The sequence below is a fragment of the Rhea pennata genome, chromosome 1, assembly GCF_028389875.1.
Source record: "Rhea pennata isolate bPtePen1 chromosome 1, bPtePen1.pri, whole genome shotgun sequence".
Lineage (NCBI taxonomy): Eukaryota > Metazoa > Chordata > Aves > Rheiformes > Rheidae > Rhea > Rhea pennata.
Genome location: NC_084663.1, coordinates 12063317 through 12076164, shown reverse-complemented (window position 1 = coordinate 12076164; position 12848 = coordinate 12063317).

Sequence of the window (12848 nt, the reverse complement as noted above, 5' to 3'; positions counted from 1 at the left end):
AGTATTATCAGAGATCTCCCTGTTGAAAAGGAGTACACATCCATGTGTACAGCCATTTTTCACAGAAGATACATTGGCACTCTTCTCACGGAGAGATATCTCCAAGGTATCAATTAATGAATTCACACTTAAAAAAAAAAAAAAAAAAAAAAAGAAAAAGAAAGAAAAAAGAGAAAAATATTTAGCTTTACCAGGAAACAGGCTCATGCACTTTTTAGGAGAGTTCTGAACTCCTCGATATTAATGTCCATACTTTGGATAGATGGTCAGCAGCCTTAGGAACTTGGAGTGGTCCTGTGGAAGAAGGCAGAGTGGGAAGAGGGGGCATGGGAGCAGAGTGGGGGGGATGTCGTGACTGCTGTGTCAACCGGGGTTCTTGTAAACTGTAGCTTGGCCATTTGTTCTTGATTCCAGGGATGTAAGAGGTTAGAGATTTGTATTTTAAGGCTTCTCAGCACTATTTTGGTTGCTGTGATTGATGCCATGGTTGGGAAGATTAAGGAGAAGCAGATATGTATTCAAGGGTTAGTTTGCTCATAAAAATCCAGTTTTGCCCAAAAGCACGTAGTTCTGATTGTGTGCCATACCATCAAATGAGTCAGCTGAGCTGAGATTTACCTAATTTCTCTATGGAAACGTTATCCATGAATGCTAGTACTTGTTATTAGAACATAGAGCCTGTCTTATTTGGGAAGCCTGAGGATGGTGCAGGGCAAGGAAGATGGGAGCAGGACAGCTCTGGAAGCGTCTCCTGGGCTCTGGGTGATATGCCTTTTCTGGCATCTCTCTTAGGAGCTAACAGCTGCTTGCAGTCCCATACCATATGCCCACTACCTGCAGCCCATGCTGGCACTTCTTCCTGCCCCAAGCAAGCATAGTCAAAGCAAAGCACACAACAGAGCTGTATTTCTGCCTTTTCCCCTACCGCAAAGTGTTTGGGTGTGAGGAGCTGGCTGTAGCAGCAGGATGGGTGCTGATCAACATGTAGCAGCTTCTCTCCCTGGGATAGTGAGCCTGTATAGAAGATGCAGAAAACCTGGAATTTCCCAAATCCAAGCCAAGCTACCATGAGGATGTGTACTTTGGTAGCCTGGGATGCCAAAGAGCTGCAAACAGGCAACTTTCATCCTGATTCAGACTGACTGGGGTGAAGAAAAAGCCAATGAAATGGAACAGAAATTCTGTCAGAGGGAAAAATTAACCAGTAAAATGGTAGAACAGAAGAAATTCTAGGCATGAGAAGAAAAGGAAAAAGGCAGATTTGCTCCTGGAGGTTTCTAAAGTTGTATCTCCTAAAGCTTGTCTTATCTATACCGCAGGACCCAGTTGCATGGATTGCATTTTGCAGTGTTTTCATAACAGATGTGAGTCATTCTGTATGGAAAAATAAGCTGTGACCTCAATTTTGTTTTAAATTCATTTTTATAAAAATAGTAATAAAAAAGAACATAAGATGATTATATTGTTCTTTCCAGTCTTTGGCACTTGATTGCTTTATATAAATCCACTGTTTGGGTCTATTTAGTTTTGTTCTTCAGTAATGAAAAGCAGATGGATCAATGAGATTTAGAAACTCTACTGTTTGCTTATATATCTGTTCACTGGTATAAATGTTCAAGGATGTTGCTAAAAATAAACATCCTTTTCCCGCAAGGTTGTGAATATGGACTGTAAAATGGATTTTTAAGGGAGGTGCACTAAGTAACAGGAAATTGCCTCAATCTTCATTCAATTTTACTAGCAGTTGCTAATGATGTCACCTTTTAAAAAATATAAGTTAGATCTTAGGAAGAATAATAATTAATTTTCTTTGCTCCACTGTACTATGCTTGAATGAATGATCTCTGCTCAGGTATTTGGCTGAGCTGATATACTGTTTGGAATAGGAAAGCAAGGTGGTTTGACCTTTCTTCTAGGGCAGCTACTGTCATCTTGGGGGGGAGGGGAAGTATATATGTTTTTATCATTAAGTGATAGGGCCAGTGATAAAACTTGTATGTTCCTTATGCCAGTGGAGTTATAAAACCATGTTTCTACAGGCTCTTATTCCCTTCATTTTTCCAGTTGGTTTAATGATTTCCTTTAGTGAGTAACTCAAATCAGGGTTTAATTTGGGCTGACTATAATTTCTATTTGCTGCTTAAGAATGGCAAAAAAAAAAAAAATCCTTTATCACACTGATAAAGGAATAGTAGGTCTAATCAATTAGAAGTACTCTCTGACTTTCTGACTTTCTAGGGAAAAAATGATCATGGTTTAGCAGATGAAAAAAAATTTTTTTGAAGTGCCTTGACTCCGGCTGATTTCAAGCTAAAGGTATTGGTTGAATAGAAACTTGTTAGAATATTATTGTTAAGCTTAGCTGACAAGTGAAACTTGTGTCTCTGAGTCTATTTAAGTAGTTGCTTTAATAGCCAATTAATTTTTTATATTATTGGAAGGATTTGCAGTTCTAATTTACATTCCAAATTTCAGCAAGTTTGTTTTATTTTGGCTGCTTTCTTATTTAGGTCTATTTAAATGTGTTAATTACTGCACACTGGGCTCCTAATAGAAGTGATTAAATTTCAGTATTGAAGAATCCCATGTTATTTCTTGCTTGCTCTTCACAAATGATGGGAATTTTTGAGTGCCTGGAAAGTGTTTGATGCTCACATGTGCTTTGAGAGTATAAGGAGGGCTTGTCCTATTGCATTAATATCCTTATTCAACCTTTTGCATCATACTTGTTAATGCAGCAGGAGTGAAGAGTGTAACCTTGGTGCAAGCTGAACCATTTCATCAGGATTCATGTGAATGGCCTACTTAATAAATTCTTATGTAATATAAATGAATGTATATAACATTCCTATGTTACAGAATTTATTTGTATATTTCAAAGTGCTTTATCAAAAGAAATCAATATAGTTCTTATCTTTCTGCAGTTGGGAAACTGAGGCACAAGATAGTGAGAAGAGTTTCCAGAGGAACACATCAGTCTACTACTTAAATCACAGACTGTCCTGCTTTTAGAATCGTCTTTCAGTACATCCTGTATTGGTGTCTCTACATCCATAGACAATGGGCAAAAATCGTATTTCTCAATATTAAAGGCTGTCACTTGATGTCCTACTGAAAAGACAAGAATCCTGCAGATTGTGGTATATTTGCGGAACAAAAAACCAAAACCCGAAGTTTCCATATATGTGCAACTCCCTCTTTAGGAGGACTTGTATCTATTTTGTATTTTGGATACCTTGTGCAGTTCATGAACTATCTGTATCCTGTTACCATAAGTAATTTTGTTTCCTTTCTGGCTTGAAAATAAGTAGATAGTGAAGTTTTGACTCTGTTCTATCAAGTTCCTGGACTCTTAACAGTTTCTAGATGTCTGTTCATCTTGTTTAATAAGCTACTTGGGTGCTCAATGTCAAAAGTAAATGTTTACTCTTTTAAAAAATGTAAGAAAGAGAGAGAATTTCCTTGGGGTTTCAGTGTTCAAGTCTTAAACAGTAAAATTATGACTACCCCGTTAAGACCACTTTAGAGCTGATGGATCTGAGTTGCACTTGCCATTATTAAAGAGAGGTTTCGGTTAAGTCTCTGATATTGATTCAACATTTGGGATTTGGCAGGCACTGCAAGGCTCTCTAACTTCAGAGAAATGAATATTCCATTTGTATTGCAAACTTTTCTACACTCCTAGAAGCTTAATGTTTTCAGCTAAAATCAAAGGTGATGTAAATATATACATGTATTGTTCACTGTCAGACATTTTTACTTCTTTTCAGGGAGACTTGCTCATAATTCTGTTATCAAAACGCTATATTGATGTTTCCAGATTAGGCCAAGAGAACCTTCTGTAGTTATCACAGCCAAAGTCGAGCAAGGAGGATTTCCAATAACGTAATGTTCCTTGGTGGTCTACACTAGCTGGTTGTCTTCTGCGTATTTCTTTACTAAAGGCAATGGTAACTTGAAAGCGATATTGCTCATCTGGAGAGAAATAGAATGATTTCTTTTTTATCTCGAGTATTAAAAAACCAAAACCTTGTAAAGTGTTGTAAGACTTTCAATAAAAGGGAATTCTAGTTTTAAAAAAACCCTCCAAAATTCCATTGCTAATTAAATGATTAAGCCCTATGAGGTATTATATTGTTTAAAGATAATCTTGGTATAGCAGATGACAGGCAGATAATGTGAGACCTTTTCGTCTTCATTTTACAAAAATGTCCTGAGAAATAGAGATGTAGCAGAGGGGGAGAATGACAAACAGTAGGAAGCTCATGTAGCTCCTGATGCTTTTTTCATCTGGGATGAGTTAGTTCAGAGATCGTTCCATTCAGGCAAAGTGTCGCAAGCTACAAAGAAAATAGACAAAGAGCTCATGAGTTTTGTGTGTAGTTCCTAGATTTGTCATCTGCATATCTGACAGTCTTTGGGCTGCAATATATAAGAGAAGTGAAATGATAAAATGAGGAACTGGCCTTCCAAAATCTTAATTTCACAAATATCACGAGTTGAGTAAAACTGAAGACAAACAATGTTTGAATTTTTAAATAGTATTACGTGTTCACTGTAAGTTCAATGGTTGAGTCTAGAAACCCAGACATAATGGGATACCTTTTTTCTCCCTTAAACAACCATAGGGCCTGCTCTTAGGTCTAATAATGTTATTCAGAAAACTTCCATTGGCTTTTGTATGCTTTGGATGTAAATAAAACAGAGTAACACAGAGGTGATGAATCCCTTTTCCATTTATAAAGATAAATATAGAAGTCCCTTCTGAAACATTCACATATGTGACCAGGGACTTCAGTATCCTTATGATTTGATTTGCTTCAGGAAGTAGTGAGAAAAAGACGTTGAACAGATGAAATCATTACAAGAATCATTCCCCTAATGTTTAAGCTCAGCCATCAACAGATCTGAGCATGTGATATATATGACCTTTGAAAAACATGAACTACTACCAGAATATGCAATTTTTAAGGCATATCTCAAAGTTGTAGAAAGATGGAAATTTCATCAGTAGCCAAGAGACACATTTTTCCATTTAAAATTTAAGAAGGAAATTTGTTTATTACCAGTGGAGACGGACTTTTATGGCTACATCGACAATGTGTTCTTGCTGTTTTATTTCATTCTGTCCACACAAAACAAGCATAATTCATTTTTTAAAAGAGTTTATGGCTGCTTTTCATCTGCATTGTAGTTTAAAGCAGGTAGGGTATGTTAATGAATTGGACGCTAAACTTTTTAAAAAGAAAGAGTACATACTCTGGGTAAGTATTTGCCATACATATCTGGCAATCAGCAATGAATAACACAAAACAACTGCTAAAGTGAATATCTTTTTATTCATGCAACCGATCATTTGTTTTTTTCAAACCAAGATTTGTAGTTGCTTATGTCTGTGGGTGAGATTGAGGAAATAAAAGCAAAGAGCTAGATCAGACATTCCCTAAAGTCGGCATACTTGCCAGTTTTGATGTTTCTGGCATTTGGGAATGCTTCTCCCTCCTACTTTTTTCTATCAACATTCTATTTCACAGCAATCACAAATATCTGACAGAACCAATATGGCACAAATTCTGCATCAACCAAAGCAATGATGAAAATTGAACTTTTTTTTTAATATCTTTTATTATCTGCTCTAATTCTTCGTGACAGATTTCTTTCTGCTGTGGGTAGTCCACATACCTTTAGAACAACAAGTATTTTAAAACATTCTTCAGAGACATGGTGTAGAATACAGAGGTGCTGACTCTGATGGTGGATAGAGAAATAACACGGAAAATAAGTGAATGAATTACAAGCAATGGATGTTGTCCTGTAGATGTAACCCTACTGTTTCTCTTGATACTTCTGGAAAAGCACTGAGTCTTGTGATAAGCCAGACAAACATTGTCATAACGTGGACGATGATACAATAGACAATATTCTCTGCCCTCTTTCTCTTGTTTGTGGAGAGGAAAGTCTGATAGACTACTGGATGGATTTCATTGCTTGCTTCCTTTCTGTGCATTTTCTTATGTGTGGTTTCCAGCAAACAGAGCTGCTGTAATGGCATAACAGGCCGCCTTTAATCCCAGTGGGCCACCTGACTTGGGCATATTGGAGAGTTTTGGTAAACCGAGGGAGGACATTGGTTGGTGCCTGGCAGGGTGCTTTGAAAGCTGCTGCCACAGGGCAAAGCTCAGAGCCTTAGCTGCTCTCCTTTTTGTCAGATGGAAGCCAAGCGGGGACTGTGGCTCTGCACTTCCCCCTCCTCCTACCCTGCCCTAAGCTGGATTTGACATAACGGAGAGTCTTTTTTTCCTGCCACGCTCTCAGCAGTTCTCGCAGACAATTACAAACCCTTTATTGTTACAATTTATTATGAATTGCAGAAGTCTCAGCATGGTTACTCTAGCTGAAAAACAGCATAGGCAGCAGCAGAGGTGCCAGGAGCAAACAGGAGAAGTCTCTTGGAACCACACGTTTACTTGGAGTTGTAAAGCTGGTTACAGACTGCGCACGGGAAGCCTGGAGGGGTACTGGGGTGCAGTTTCCACCTGAGCTAGGGTAACGCAGAAGTGACGTGTAGTGAAGGCTAGTGCATTATTATATTTCTCTTTGATTTTAGTCAGTTTTGATCTCAGAAACATTATTTAAATGTAATAATGATGCTGACAGCTTGCTTCTAGGAAAGGCATATAAAACTGTGTAAATGCTGCTGTATGTAGTTACAAGGGATTAAATTACAGATTTAAACTTTATGCTTCTCACTGTGGGTCTCTTAAATACATAAAGAGCTTCTGAGCCAGATAATTTGGTCCAGTTACATCAAAGCAGTTGCATATTTACTGGGTTCTGTAAGTTGAAAATTCAGATGAAAATCCTTTTTTTTGCACTGAGTCTTGCAGTACAATATTGCCCATATCTTGTCATTTAAAATAAAATACAGTGAAAGAAAGGCAACAGAGATGCATTGTCACCGAGTAGTGAATGAATTGTCAAAAATAATAGAACATGTAATGGCTCAATGGCTCTTGTTTTCTTCCTGCTATAAATCTTTCTTGGCACACAATTTTCTTGGTTTTGCATTAACTGCTAGAAGTGACACTAGGGCAGTTCAAACACACCACACTGAAGTGTGTTTTACAAGATCATTTTTAACATCTATTTCCTGCCCTACTTCATGAGGAGGAACATGAGACCTCTTCCTAGTGTTACGAAATGATACTGCAAAATACATATGACTTAGCAAAAGTCTAGTTCTAGATTAAAGTCTTCATTTCAGGTGGAAAACACATTTTCCTCCAAAGACACAGAGGATTTAGCATGTTAAAGCATAGAGAAATTATGATTTAGTGTATTAGTCAGGAACCTAAGCACTGGGCTTTTATTTATTTTTTTTTTTCTTTTTCAAAGTCAAGCTGGCTAAGATAAAATAGAAACTGGCCTTTCACACATTCACATGTAGTCAGCGTGCTGGTTTAGCTACCCTAAGCTACCCTGTCAGCTGAGCCATGTGATTAACCACAAATGCAAAGTAAACTTTCAAGGTGATTTCAGCTAATATGCTTTAGTTTGTATTTCTATCGGAGCAGCACAGAGCCATCTTCTCTGGCTCAACACACAAATGGTGACATGGCAACAGGCTGTTATCATGGTGTTTGCTCTGATAGTACACGTGTTCCAACTTTCTTAAAAACCCACCTGAAATTTCTCTCTGTTATCTGAACACTTTAAACTAAAATATGAACTGGATATAAACATCCAGTCAGAGATCTCTCTATATAGAGAAAACATTTTAAACAGTCATCAATGTTTTTTTCCCTTTTCTCCAGTTTCTAAATGTTAATGTATAAAAAGTTTCATCAAACTTTAAATGTCTTTGGGGTCTTCTGTGTCTTCTAGTGGTTTTTTGTGATTCAGCATGCAGTTTCGTACAAAAGGGTTCTTGAAGGATTTATATTGAAAGCCTCTCTCTGAATTATTTCTGGCCTTCTGCTATTTTATGAAGCATCATATTTTGCAATTGAAATATTTTTAGCATGACTTTAGCACATCTGATTTTCCAAAATCATAGAGAGACTCTCTTGAAACAGATGGGAAATGTGATAAACAGCTGAAGGGGAGGCTGGAAATATAATGGCCAAGTTAAGAGTGATATTCTCTGCCGGACCCCCTTCCATTAACCTCCTCTCCTTTGCACTCTGTTAGGCTCTTTCTGCCATGGAAATCTGAAGCCAAAAAAGTTTTTTATTTTGTTTTCTTGGCAGAGCAAAGTGCAGGGGGAAGTTCAGGAAAGGGGAGGAAATGTTTTAGGACGTAAGCTTCAGGAACTCATCTTCAGCACTGGAAGGCAGAAAAAAAATTCTTCTGACTTGGTTATTTCATAATTTGACATTGTAAGGCTCTAAAATATTAGCCACTGTTGGCAGAGTGTGATTCAGTGACTATTTTTGTTTCTTCCCCTACTTATAGCTGCTTGCAGATATGTTTAATGACAGTAATTTGCTGAAATATATTCACTAAAACTGTCCAGAGGTGAACAAAAATAGCATTTTAGATTTGTTGTGCGCACAAAACACAAATCCAGGGTTGAATCTTGGAAGAAACTGTCCAACAAAGACCAAGCCTTCTCCCCAGACACCCGCGACGATAGAGAGCTGTTGCTAGTAAACCAGGTTGTTATCCTGCTTCCTCTTCTGAAAGGGAAGATTTCTGCCTGCTCTATCTGTCTGCTTTCTTAGCACCCGTGTGTTCTCGGGACACGACGGGAGCCCTGTGGTGCTGCCTGGGTCGCGGAGAGCGGAGCGGTGCGCAGCTCTGACATCCGTGTGCTCCGCAGCTTGGCGCGCAGGAGAGTCACCGAGCGAGCCTCAGGGAAGGGGTTCGGTGTCCTGCTCGTCGCCCAGGGAGCGCTGGGAAGGTCAGAGGAGCTTGTGCTTCAGCCTTTCAGAAAATGTGCTAGCATTAACATTCCAGCCCTGCAGCATCTCTCTCATGGTGTGCACCTATTTTTCCTTGTGCTGAAGGAAATGAAAGCAGGATCAGTCACAACTACAATAATAATTTCCCAGCGATGGAAATGGGCACAGCAGGAAAGTACTCTTGCAGCAAAGATTGCAAGGCATAAAGAAGCCAATATTTTTGGCTGCTCAGTGACTGCTTTAGTCCTGGGCCTATGTGCTACTCTGTCAATGCAGACAGCTGGTGTGCAGCAGGCTTCGACTTTGTTCCTGTAGGCTTTTATGTTGCTTTAAGGTTTTTATAATTAAATATGAAGCAGCAGTTACATACAATACAAACCCTACGGGATGTTTTCTCAGTAAATCAGCACAGTTCCGCTGGCTTAATTTATAACAGCTAGACTGCTGGTGTGCTGAGATCTTTGCTAGCAGTGCCGACCAATATTGTTTCAATGTACACACTAGTGTCTGCGGGTAATCTGTTGATTTGTGCTTTATGCGTAGACTATACAACCTCTTCAAGGCTACGGCGTGTTTTGTGTGTGTTTTCATAGTGCTTAGTGTGCTATCAGTCCTGTTTTTTTACAATGTTTCTAGATGTTATGATAATCAAAATAACAATAAAAGAAGTTCCAGGGTAACTTTTAAGTTGGAGACGAATGATGTCGCGATCGGAGCTTGGTGTTTCTGGTAAGCTCCCAAGAGGGGCGTTTGAGCCCTGCCGGGAGCTGTGCGTTAGGGGTCGTTCTCTGAAGATCTGCCCTTCAGATGGGACTGCACCTGGTTTGCTCCGCTCAGAATGAAAGATTTGGTAACGTTTGCCTTAGATTCTGCTTGGTTAGAGCAGGTCTTGGCTGAAGTTGGCCCTAAGAGAGCCTTTGGCTTGCTCTGTCTCTGGAGTTGTTTAATTTTAGTGAAAGTACATAAATGTATATACAAGGAACACATCCGAAAATATTTCTAAACAGTGTAATGATTTATTACTGTGCGTGGGTCAGTGATTCTGACTGGCATAATAGAAGTTAGCATGAAAAAATGCTGTCGCTGGAACTGAGCTAAGCACAAGCTTGATATTTGATAGACTGCAGTATTTTTTCAAAGAAAGCTGTTATATAACCTCAACAGGCCTTTTTAATACATACCTGTATATAATTTAATTAATAATTTAAGTAAGTATAGGATAAAATGTGACCTCAGAGATTTTCAGAATGTTTATTCTGACATACTCTTTTCTTTGCGGGAAGATTGCAGAAATGAGTGTTTGGTCTGTTCTGTCCTTCTTGGTTGGTTATACATTACTTTATCTCTTGTTATCCGAAGGTGCAGGACTGTTGGCTATCTTTATACTTTGACCACATTTTGTCACACACGCTATGCTGCTGTTCTTACTGTCCTAGAGCATATAGACGTTTGAGCAATACAGTGAGCATCTCTCTCCAAGGCTCCCCCTCGGTCCTTAGAATCGCTTAACTCATGTTACTGTACAGTCAGCTGCTGTCAGGATAAGGCCAAAGTTATGTTAAGCAATTTGTCACTGGGCCAAATTCACATTTGCTACACGTTTCATGACATCAGGATTAAATTGAAAGGCAGCATTTTTTTAAATTCTACTAACTAGGAATCACATAGTTGCACAGGGATTGTCTGAGATGGTTTTAACTTTGTTCACAGAATAGGTGCATGACAGAGCTGATAGTTTAGTTGGGTACAGCAGTGCAGATGCTGGATTGTTAGAAGCTTGGGTTACACCATCAAGCAGAGTCCATGACTGAGATCAGTGTCCTAGCTTCCTAATGACTATATGCTTTAGCCAAGGTCAGTCATCCCTCTTCTTGTCTGAGCCAGAGCAGACCAATCCTGCTCCAGTGAGCTGGAACTGATTCTCTATGGAGAGCCTCATTTGACCAGTGCTCCCAGAGCCTGCTTGCACTGTAAAGAAGATAAACAGGTGCAGGATTATTCTGCTAATTTGTTAGAGTAGATATCCTATGATTGCCTTCTCTGCAATTCGGCAAAACCTCTGAATATTATTTGGGTTTTTTTATACTGTAATAGTTATAAGACTGCTAGGCTGCAGAAGTGGGAATAAAAGTTTAGATACATGAGTGTGTCTGACTAGGACATGGAAGCTAGAAAAATGTCTAAAACCCAGTCCCTCAACCAGTGAAAGGATTTGGACTTCTGAGCTTTTTAATGGACATTAGTCCATGGACCTTTAATAGACCTTAGATTCTCTTCCTTGTATGTGTTTGTTTTTCTGTATCTTCAGGCTTTTATTAAGGTAAGTAAGTAGGTATACTGACACTTTGATACGCTTTTAAAATACTCTTGTTAGAGCTATTAGACACTATAAAAAGTGAATCTCATATCCCTCTGACACCATCCAGCGAGTTTTCACTGAATGATAGAGCAATAAAAGTAAGTAATTGCTATCTTCAACCTACACCTCAGGTTCTACTTGGTGTTAAAGGCATTTAGCATTTTGTTTCACTGTTCCTTGTTACATAAATCTTCATTTTCCTTCTAATAAGCCTGAGGTACTGGATGCTTTCATTTGATATTAAAATGAGTAGAGGAATGGGCATTTGAATAATAGCCTGTTTTCACTTTGAAGAGAATTGTAATGCAACTATCAAAAGAAGGATGCAGGTGTACGCAATACACATGAGGCATTTTGCTAGAAATGAGACATCGTTACTAAAGGCTGCTTATGTCATTTTGATTTTTCTGAATATATTATGAAAAGGATAACATTCTCATGACGTGGCATCTGGTGACCTTTATATTATTTTATTGAACAGCTATCACTGCTGTATGGTTGCTATTCAGCCCTCTAAATACACAGCTTCCCATGTTGTTCTTAATGCGATTCAGATTATATTTCACTGAAAACATTTTATTAACACTATAGATACGTAAAGGATGAATCTTGCCTCAATTAACTACGGATTAAGCAAGGTGCCTGGGGGATGTCACAGCCAATGATTTTTGGCATTTTGAACCTTTTGATTTTTATAAGAATTGTCAGCTGCTTTTGTGCAACAGTTCTCTGTACAGTCTATCAGGAGGAAATGAACACTGTGTTCCTTTTGGAAGACTTTTTTTTCTTGTATGACTTGTTGAAATTAAACAATAATCATACAAATTTAAGACAAACATCTGCTTTTTACTATGGAAAAAAAGAGCCATGATTAAGCTTAGATTAGACAAATTAGAAACCCCAGAGAGTTTAGCCTTAGCAGTAGATTAAATTTATCATGATGTCTTTTAGAAGGAAGAATTGTTGAAGAAATGTTTGAATGCTTATAAATATAGGAGATACATTTTATATTATAACAGCCTTTCTGCTAGCTGCAGAGGTGTTTTTCTTCACAAGATCCTCTGTAATTCTAAAGGTGTATGATTTCAGAGGATGTCACAGTTGTCATGGCAATTGCATTAATATTGCATGGGCATGAAGCATGCAATAACATATCATATTAGTTTCTCTTGCCCTCCGGCTACCAGAAGTCACTCATTTTTCCTTTAAAATTGCGTTAATTTTTCCCTGTGAACATTCTTATTACAAATATAAGCCCAAGTCTTTTTTCTTTTTTTTTGAACATGATCACTCTTAATTTGCATAGACAAGTTGACACCTTATCTGCAGAAGGGAAGGATTTTTTTCCTCCCAACTTAAATACCTTACTCCAGTTGCATTGCTCAAAAACATTGCAAGGAAGGAGGAGGGGTAGTGGATGTGATAAACTTAAAATTAGAGATTATTTTTCTCTCTGTTTTCTGCTGCTTTTATGACTTTTTTCCTCATCTTTTGTTTGCTCTTCTGTTTCAGGTTGTAACTTGGCCCTCTTTGTGTCATTGAAAGTGTGGCTCTTGGTAACTAGGATTTTACCTCCTTTTTATCTT